Genomic DNA, 11,450 nt, shown 5'->3' with positions numbered 1-11,450 from the left:
AGATATAGATATAGATATATTCAAGGATGAAAATAGTATAACTGCAAAACCATTGGTTTAAATTAATTCAATGCACTCTTGCACCCCAAACTCTCTTCTTTTTATTGATTAAAACTTTAAATATATACATATGTTTAGCATCGTTCCAGATCCTTAAAAACAAGATCGGATGAGCCCAAACTTAGCATAATTAAACTAATTACATCTATTATCTAAATCTAATGAATTACATGGCAACAAAATGTAAACTCGATCTTAACAATCAACTCATTGAGGAATCAACTCCTTTGACCTTTTAGTCAACTTGGTTTTATAGATGCTCCTGCATTAAAGAGCCCTTCCCAAACAAAAAATTAGAATCTAACCATATAATAGTGAAAGATGGCCAAAAAGAATTCCATGGACCTCTAGAAATTCTTGATAATATATAAACCTGTGACAGTAGTGACAAACAAGAACCCAAGAAGAAATGGAGAGAGTCAAATCAAAGTAGCATGCAAACAATAATTTGGATGAGTAAAAATTGAGGAAATAACATCTAGAAACATTTAAAAAAATACCTATATCCAAACACATGTACGCAAGAGATACCACACCACCTACGTACCCATGTTCATTCTTTTATTCCTTACAATCTTGAATCAAATTAACACCACTAAGGGGGAGGTTAGGCAAGGAGGAACTCGACATTTCTTGAGTGCATAAAAGGAAACAACAAGGAGCCATACGAGGCTAAGAACAAGGTGACTAAGTGGAGTCGAGACCAAACTGCTAACTTGTAAACAACAATCGCTAAACTTACCATCCAACTCTATAAATATCCACATACCATCCATAAATTTCTTGTTTTTGCCACCCTTATTCATTAATGTGTACATGCTTGGAAATGACAGGGATCCAACATTTTTATTACGAATAATAGGCAAGTGGTGCCCACACCTCCCTCTTGTGGTGCCCACACCTCCCTCTTCTATTCAACTAGGTTAAAATGAGATTTTCTTCATCTCGTTACTTAAAAATTTAAAAATATTTTATTAAAATTTATTTTAGTAAAAATAAATTTAAATTGATCTTAGTAAATATATAATTGAAAAGTGAATTAATTTTATATAGTATAGATATATTATATAAATTTTATAATACCTTTAATATATTTAAAAATATATAAGTTAATTTATTATTTATATGTAAGCATATATCAATTTAGTGTTTGATTTGATTATAATTTTAAAATTAAATTATTATGTTTATTATTAATTTTTTTAATATACATTAATTTTAATTTTAAAATTATAATAAAGATGTATAATCAAATACTAAATATTAAATTTCATTCAAATTTTATATTATTGAAAATATTTAGATATCTATTTTTATTTTTAAAATTTAAAAATTAACCTAATTTTATATTATTAAGATAAATGATGATTTATTATTAATTTTTTTACGCCATAAGAAATATTATTACATTGAACTTATTAAAAGGAAAAAAATTGATAAAAAATAAATTATCAAAATTTTACTGAAAAAACAAATATTATTAAAATAAAAAATAATTCTAGTAAGTTTCATAATGAAAATATGTGTTTTTCTAAATAATTTGAATCCGAAAAATAATAAAATTATTAAAATTCAAAATAGAAATTCTTTAGATATAAATGTAAATTTTATATTTTGCACGCGAGTGCATGGATCAATAGTTGGGGCAGTCGACTGCCACGCACCTCACCAAAGATTGAGGCCCAATTTGTAAAATTTCAAGGAGGTTGTAATGTGAATGTATCTGATGTCAGCTTATCTGACATGTATATATGTACAAAAAAGAGGGCCCATAAATACTTCTTCTGGGAACTAGTCCCTTTCATTTAAAATATATATATATATGAAAAATTTATCACAAAACTAAAACTCAATAAAATTATTATAATCATCCAAAATTTCTCTCAATATTTAAGAAAAATAAAATGATAAAAAACGCTGAAAATTTCCTTACCTTTTTAAATTCTTATAAATCAATTTCATCCCAATCAATAAATGTTAATCACAAGATATCATCACCTTCATAACTTAGATATGAGTGTAAATCCTTCATCATGTGTTTCGATTACGCTGGAATTCAGTGCAGGTTATAAATTTTCGTATATATTATCACCATGCATTCTTTCTACAGTGGCCAATATATTGTTTCTGGAGTCCCCTGCTGGTGTTGGATTCTCTTATTCAAACAGGAGCCCTGATTATGAAGAGAGTGGTGATAAACGAACAGGTAATTTGTGAAGTGTTTAGTCTTGTAGAAATTTATGTCAGGAATAGAAAAACCCTAAGTAGTAGCATACATTTAAACATATGGCCTTTGTTTCTTTTCCAGCTAAAGACGCGTATGCATTCCTGGTGAACTGGTTCAACAGGTTTACAGAGTATAGATTTCGAGATTTCTACATAGCAGGCGAAAGTTATGCTGGTAATGATACATAATACAATGTTCTTTTATCCAATGGTTTCCACTGGGCTTTGCAAGATTATAAAGACATTATGGAAATTCTCAAAATGGCCATATCTTTAGAGATCTAATTTTTTTTCTTTCAAAAATGATATGTAACGAGTCAAATTATGTGAGGATTGTATATGGCTAGTCTTTATGCGAGGATTGCATATTAAACAAAGTTGTCCTTGAATTTGTCTGAAAACTGTGATAGTCTTTCTTTTTATTAAACATATCTCTCTTGAAATCTTATGAAAGCTGTGACATTCTGAATAAATGCAACTGTGATACTCATTCTCTTTATTAAACACAACTCTCTTGAAATCTTCTGAAAGCGGTGATATTCTGAATAAATGCAAGACTCGTTAGATGTATAGAGAAATACTGAGATTTTCGTGAGAGTGTTAACGCCGAGTATCGGAGCATGACTGTAGGACATTACATTCCAGAGTTGGCTGCAACAATTTTACATCACCAAAGGTTGTCGCAGGCATCTTTCATTAATTTCAAAGGAGTAATGGTGAGTTCAAAACAGAGTTTTTCAGATACAATTTCATTAGTTTCAGATATAGAATACACGAGGCAAAAATATTGAGTGGTAGGACAAATCAGTTGAAATTTTCCATTACATCAAAAACAAATTAATAAACTTCCAAATCTAATTAGTTTACTAGGAGGTCAGTAATATGTTTCAAGGGTGGCAATTAGCTCACGTAATTGATTAGCAATGAATAATAAAGATTTTAATATCATATTAAGGTTTTAGGTTACACCACATTATTATGTAGGTGAGGTGAGTAATAAACTTCCAATTCTAATTAGTTTACTAGGAGGTTAGTAATATGTTTCAAGGGTGGCCATTAGTTCAGGTACTTGATTAGCAAGGAATAGTAAAGATTTTAATATCATATTGAGGTTTTTGATTACACTATATTATTGATGTTTACATTAATATCATATTGAGGTTTTTGATTACACTATATTATTGAGGTTTACATTATTGAGCTTTTCCATTACGCCACATTTTTAGTTATTAGTAAACTTCCAAATACTTACAAATGGACCATTAACCACCTTAAATGATACCCAAGGCAAATAATAAAATGGACCATTAACCACCTTAAATGATACCCAAGACAAATAATATGATAGTTACTGTAACAATAAAGAAGCGCATTTCCAACCACAGCAATAAAATTAAAATTTACAACTATGTTAAAATCCATCGTACAAGTCCAGAATTTTTGAAACTAGAGTATACAATCAATTTCAAGTTTACTCAAACGTCTTAGAGAGTTGAGCCTTTAACCTGTTGATCTCTTCCATGCTTTTGCTTGCAATAAGCATATCGTCAACATATAAAGCTGAGATAATTAATATGCCATTGAAACTTTTGAAGTATACACAATGATCATACTCACTTCTTATAAAGTTTTGGCTCATCATGAAGGAATCAAACTTCTTATACCATTGTCTGGGACACTGCCTCAGACCATACAATGACTTCTTGAGCTTGCAAACTAATCTTCTATTGCGACCTTGTACAAAACCTTCTGGTTGTGCCATATATATCTCTTCATTCAAATCACTATGTAGAAAAGTTGTTTTAACATCTAATTGTTCGAACTCAATATTAAGTAACGCAGTTAGTGCCAACACAGTACGAATAGAAACAAGTTTTACAGCTGGAGAAAAAAATCTCATGAAAGTATATACCTTCAACCTGAGAATACCCTTTTGCTACCGGTCTCGCCTTATACCTTTCGATACTTTCATCAACTTTCTGTTTCAGTTTGAAGACGCACTTGCATCCAACAACACTTCTCCCTTCAAGAAGCTGTACAAGATCCTAGGTATTATTCTTGGCTAAGGAATCCATTTCTTCTTCCATAGTCATTTTCCATTTTTCACTATCTGTATCATCTACTGCTTCCTGATAACAAGAAGGTTCCCTATCATTAGTAATCAAAGCAAAAGATGAAGCATAACCTTCATACCTTTTGGGAGTTTTCCTTTCCCTTGTAGACCTTCTTAGACCGACTGGTTGCTGAACTGGTTCAGAAGCTTCAACGGCTTCCTTTGTGTCTTCAACACCTTTTTCTCTAGAAGTCTCTCCTTCCTTTCGACTATCACTGAAAGGTCTAGCCTCCAACTGAACTCGTTGATTTGGCAATACCCATTCCTGTTCAATTCTTTCAACATTTGATTTTAAAAGAGAGGATTCATCAAATGTTACATCTCTACTAATGACTATCTTCCACAATGTAGGATCCCACAACCTATATCCTTTCATTGCATAGTCATACCCAACAAAGACATAACATTTCGACTTTGGATCTAATTTTGAATGCTGATTTTTTGAAATAAGAGAATAAGCATCACAGCCAAATATCCTCAAATGTGAATAGTCACATGACTAACCTGTCCAAACTTCTTCAGGAATTTTACAATCAATTGCTACTGAAAGTGATCTGTTAACTAAATAACAAGTATACTTAGACACTGCTTCTGCCCACAACTCCTTTTGCAAGTTAGCATTACTGATCATACTTCTGACTCTTTCCATAAGAGTCTGATTCATACGCTCAACAACACCATTTTGCTGAGTATAAACAACAGTTTTGTGTCTAATAATTCCCTCATCCTTACAGTATTGTTCAAATTCAACTGAAGTGAACTCACAACCATTGTCACTGCTTAAACATTTAATAGATTTGTCTGTCCTTTTCTCTACCGTTGCTTTAAATTGTTTAAAGACATTGAATACATCAGCTTTCTTTTTTAGCATAAAGACCCAAAATTTATGGGGAAAATCATCAATAAACGTCAAAAAATATAGAGCACCTCCATATGACACAACAAGGGATGGTCCCCACAGATCAAAATGAATATAGTCTAAAACATCTTTACTATTATGATTTCCAAATTTAAATCTCTGTTTTTTCCATACACACAATGTTTACAGAAATCTAACTTCAAAGATTTTAGATCGGGAAGAGATTTACGTTTCATCAGTATCTAAAGACCTTTCTCGCTCATATGACCCAATCGTTGATGCCACAGACGAGTCCCTCCTTCTTCCTTTTCTGATGCAATCGCTGCTTCACTGACCTAAGTACTGCCTTTTAACCTGTAAATATTTCTGACCTTTTCTGCTTTCATAACCACTAGGGCTCCTTTAAAGACTATCAAGATGCCATCCTAACCTATAAACTTATAACCATCTGAATCCAACACTCCCAAAGAAATCAAAATTTTCTTCAAATCAGGTACATGTCTAACACTAGTTAATGTTCTAACTATGTTATCATACATTTTAATCCTGATATCTCCCATCCCAATAGTCTAACATGACACATTATTACCCATAAACACAGAACTACCATTTACATGTTTATACGAAGTAAACCAATTTCTATGTGGGCACATGTGATGAAAAGCACCAGAGTCTAACAGCCAACAATTTAAACCCTGAGAGACATTACATTCAGGTGAAGTTCAATCTATCATATATAATTCTTCAACAGATAAAACTTCATCTATCATACCTGAATCGACCTGATTCGCTTCCTTCTTCGGGTTAACGGATTCCTTTCATTTCCAATAGTATTTCTTCAAGTGTCCAATTTTATTGCATTGCCAACATTTTGCCTTACACTTCTTACCCTTCGATTTCGATCTGGAAGACCCCATTGGTTTTTCTCCCCTTTCCTTTGAGTGTCTTCTAGCTACCATGGCTTCTGATGCAGCTGTTTCAGTACTGGATTTCCTTCGCACTTCTTCAAACAGGAGATCTCCCACCACTGATTCAAACTTCAAAGAATTAGCAGTGCTCAAACTGATTGAAGTTACGAAGTGATCCCATGATTCGGGCAGAGAACACAACAAGGTTATGGCTTTAACTTCTTCATGTATTTTAACTTCCATATCTGTTAATTGACATATAAGTGTATTAAAAACAATCAAATGTTCTACAACGTTTGAACCTTCTTTCATTTGAAGACTACATAACTGTCTTTTTAGATAAATTATGTTGGTTAATGACTTTGTCATATAGATTTTTTCCAGTTTTCCCCACAATCCTGAAGCCTTAGTCTCTTCAACAATATTGAATAGAACTTCATTCGACCGGCATAACTGGATGGTACTGAGAGCTCGGGCATCCAAGTCGTCCCAGTCTGAAGTAGTCATGATTGCAGGTTTCTTAATTGCCCCATCCAATGCCTTATGCAACCCTTGTTGCACAAGTAGATCCCTAATTTTCAGTTTCCAAAGAGAAAAATTGCTCTTTCCAGTGAATTTCTCCACCTCGAATTTTGCATTTGACATCTTGGCCATTTTTCTAGGGTTTCAATCTAGGGTTTTGTTTCCTTTAAAAAAACGAAAAAAAAACTTTAATTCCCTTCTTTAAAACACCCCTTCAATAGTTTTTTTTCCTTTTTATTCTTCAAATCAATGAAAAAACTTTGTTTTTTCTTTCTTAAGAAAAAAACTATTTTCTGAAAAACCTTTCAACAATTTTATTCTTCAAATTAATGAAAAACTTTGTTTTTCTTTCTTCAACAAAAAAAATTGATTTCTGGAAACAAAATTCCACTGGTTTTTGCCCAAATTAAAAATTTCTGAAGAATATTTTATTTTTCACAAATACCCGGAATCAGATAGTAGATGGCTCTGGCAATTGGCTCCCTCTCTGCTCCTCTCTGCTCCAGCACGCACCATGCAGGGGCACAAGTTCGATGGTTCCACGCAAAACACAGACCACCACATTTCGATGGGTCTCTGGCTAGCAACACGCAGAGGGCAATGGCATTATGGCAGTGTGCAGTCAACACAACTTCCTTGCACGACTCAGGCACCTTCACGCTCGCAGTGTCCTTTCTGCTCCAGCACACAGACAACACTGGAGTTTGGTCTTCACGGCTTCACGCAGAGGGTTTTGGTCATGCAGGCCACCCTTCCTTTCTTACACGTGCTCCTCACACAGGCAGATGAGTGGGCAAGGGATTGACACTCCAGCACGCAGACAACACTGGAGTCTGGTCTTCACGACCTCCCTTCACACTAGACGCAGGCACACAGGCAGTGTCCTTTACTGCAAACGAACTCTGCAAACATAGTCGAGTTTCTACTCTGCCTATCTCCCTCTACGAACGCTGATCATAGTCGGGGTTCTGCACCGCCTATCTCCCTCTACAAACGCTGATCACGCCAGTCTCGAGAAGCAAGGGTACTGCCAGGTCTCTCCTCGGGTCTCCACTTAAGTTGAAATGCTCAACTACTCCCTCGGATCTCAACGCCTGCTTCACGAAAACATTTGGGCATTTTTTTTTATAATCAATTTGGCTCTTGTACTAGTTGTTGTTCGAAGACGGAAATAATGAGAAAAGAAACTACACACATTCAGTTATACATTGACCAAGAAAAGAAACTGAAACCAAACACACGCATAAACACATAAGATTTACATGGTAAAACCTTGACAGGGTGTCAAGGAAACATCCACGGAGCAAGGGATTGGAATCTCTATTAATTCAACAATGATTCTCCACAATTACATTTCTCAGGCGCTCACTAGTTTTATACCAACCGCCTCCGTTACATAACTACCATTTCGGTATAGAACTAACTAGTTACATTTTACCCAAAATTACATAATTCGTTGTCAAACTAACAAAATTTTCAGTTAAATATTTTCAACTTTTAAGAGTGTTTGTGTATGTAGGTTGCATAAATATAAATAACATACTACCAATCAAAGAACGAATGTGAACGTTTTTATTTTGGGCCAAATAAGAGGAAACTCCATTTTCTTTTAACAGTTAGATGGTTGACTTGGCACAAGAAAACAAAAAAAAATGATTGCGACCTGAGATTCGTTCTGAAATTCATACCACTTCCAGTGCGCAATTTCGAGAAGAAAATTTTAAATGGGAGTGATTAAACAACATTGCTTCATTATTTTCAATTCAAGGAAACTTGCTATTTCACTTCAACAACAATTGCCTTCATTCTTCACCTTTGTCCATTTAATGAAACACTTTATATCAAATTCACTAATTTTGGCACTCAAACAACAGTTCCATTCGCAACTAAACTAGACATGAGTGTTGTCACAAAAGTTCTTATCAACAAATGGGGTTTAACATGGTAAGATATCACCGTAAAATTATTGTTTCACTCAAAAAAAAAGGAGTTGTCTTTAGTGCGACTTTTTGGAGATTCCGGGGACGGAATTCGGCAGAAAAAATTGAGGTTAAATCTTGATTTGTATTATTTAAAATGGTTTTTTAACTACATATTTGGATTCAGCACCTGAAAAACCCTTGGGACGCTTTGATTTTGCAGAAATTAGCTATCAAACTTGCGATTTCAATAAATTGCTGCCGGATTTTGACCGGAAAAACCCATTGGAAAAGCTTCCAAAAAGTCTCTTTAAAGACAACTCCAAAAAAACAGGTCATTACCTTGGAGCGAAAATCAACAATTAATTACAGTGATTACTTCTATAGGTTGATCTTTCCACCAAATCTCAAGGCGATTTCGCAGAATGCGTAACTCTTCCAAAAGTTTGTTGCTAATGGAATGGCGTGCTCTCTCTGCCCGCCCATAAAATCAATGGAATTACGCTTCTTAATCGAACTGGAAACCCGTTTTCTTCAATGTACTGGCATTCGTTGTCTTGGTTCGATAACATCAATCACCGCGCTTCACGGTCACCGGTCTCCTCCACCTTTCGTTTGAATAATTCAATAACCAACACGCATAGCAAGGATTAAAAGAGAAGCTCGTTCTGGCACAATACGTCCGTTGAGAATCTCCTCGAAGATCTCCTGCCCAATGCTCAGGATGAGCACAAAACTAGTCGCACAATTTAATTAATATGGTGGAACCCGCTACTCGCTGGGATACCACTATAAGACACATAAACTAGAAACCAAATACAAATTATATTAAATTTGATCCCAAAGAATAATGTAAATAGAATAATGTACCTAATGTACATATGTGAAAAGATTGATTTGGTTTCTAAGCCTTCTTAGCCTCTTATAACCACTCACCATAATATAAATTAACCCAATCTTTTTAAATTCTTATAACCACACATCATATTATAAACTAACCCAATCTCTTATAACCACACACCATAATATAAACTAACCCAATCCCAATCATGCACTTGGGCATTTACCTCGCGGTTGGGACGGACGGCTTGCCACCTCCCATCCGGGTTCAAACCCCTCGTTGCATGTATCCTGTTGCTCCGGCAGCTTATATGTTGATCAATGTTGCTCCTGCAGCATATTTATTGTGCAAATCATGCTTTTGTAAATATATACATTGCGAATTCAATCTCGCTTCTGTAAATATATGTAAATTGTGAATCTCGGGTTAAAACAGCTTCTTCTAGAGAGACTCACCCACCCGCATTAAAAAAAGCTGTCTAATCATTGTGACAATACTAACATATTCCGTTCTCCTAATAATAAAGCTAAATTGACTTTGCAGGGCAAAAAAAAATTGCAATACGGATTAGATTAATATCACAATGGTGATCCGATATGTCACATTCCGTTCTCCTAATAATAAAGCTAAATTGACTTTGCATGGCCAAAAAAAATTGCAATACGGACTAGATTAATATCACGATGCTGATCCACTATGTCACTGTTGTGGGAGTGACATAATAAACACTCCTATAAAAATAAGAATAATAATTTTGTTTTGATGAGAGAAAGGGAATTAATTGGAAAGGTCAAACTTGCAGGTTAATCTCCCTTGGACGTTGCAACCATCCTGTTAAACCTGCACAACAACTCTAAATAATACACCCATTTCAGTACCTAACCCTCGTGTAGATGAAATAATTATTTCGTTTGTTTTGTTGGGCCAAAGGGAATTAATTCGAAAGGTCAAACTTTGTCATTCTCTCCGCTACTTTTGTTTGTTTGTTTTGTTGCGCAAAAGGGAATCAATTAGGAAAGTCAAACTTTCATGTTCTATTTGTTTATTTTGTCTGTGAAACGGAAATAATTAGAAAGGTCAAACTTGCAGGTTGATCGCTGTCGTATTTTTGTCTGTTTGTTTTGTTGCGAGAAAGGGAATCAATTGAGAAAGGCCAAACTTCATGTTCATCGTTTGTATTTTGTATTTTTGTTTGTTAGTTAGTTTTTATTGGTTGCTTTCAAAATTTTGCAAATTTTAGTAAGATTTTGATAAAATTTAATTGGGATTTTTGTAAATTTAAATTACATTTGTTTGGCAGGGATTTTGTTTTCTGAAACAGAATTAATTAGAAATTTGAAACTTGCTTGTTAATAGCTTGTAAATCTGTTTGTTTGTTTTGTTGTGAGAAAAAAGAATTAATTGGAAAGGTCAAACTTGCTTCTTAATGGCTTGTACTTATGTTTGTTTGTTTTGTTGTGAAAAAATGAATTAATTGAGAAAGGTCAAACTTGCATGTTAATGGTTTTCATATTTTGTATTTCAGTTGATTAGTTTTTGGTTTTTTCTCTGAAAATTATGGAAATTTTGGCAAGATTTTAATAAAATCTCGGAGGGATTTTTGTAAATCTAGGTTAATTGTCAAACTTCAATATTTTGGGTGCTCGAAAAGTTTTTGATGGTGTTAAATCCATTTCCATCCTAATTCAAATACTTGTACTGTAAAAAAAATTACCCTATCCCTTTTAATCATCTAAACAATTCATTCGCCTCCCTTCTTGGTTTGTTTTTCCCCTCCCTTCCTCGTTTATTTTGTTGCAAGAAAGAGAATTATTTAGAAAGCTCAAACTTGCATGTTAATCGCTCTCGTACTTCTGTTAGATTGTTCCTGTTAGATTGTTTCGGTGGGCAAAAGGGAATTAATTGCAATGGTCAAAATTGCATGTTAATCGCTCTCGTACTTCAGTTATTTTGTTTCGGTGGGCGAAACCGAATTAATTGCAATGGTCAAACTTGCATGTTA

The sequence above is a fragment of the Pinus tabuliformis genome, chromosome 2_2, assembly GCF_031772625.1.
Source record: "Pinus tabuliformis cultivar Carrire ecotype Pingquan chromosome 2_2, CPIR1, whole genome shotgun sequence".
Taxonomy (NCBI): Eukaryota; Viridiplantae; Streptophyta; class Pinopsida; order Pinales; family Pinaceae; genus Pinus; species Pinus tabuliformis.
This window is presented reverse-complemented; position numbering follows the sequence as displayed.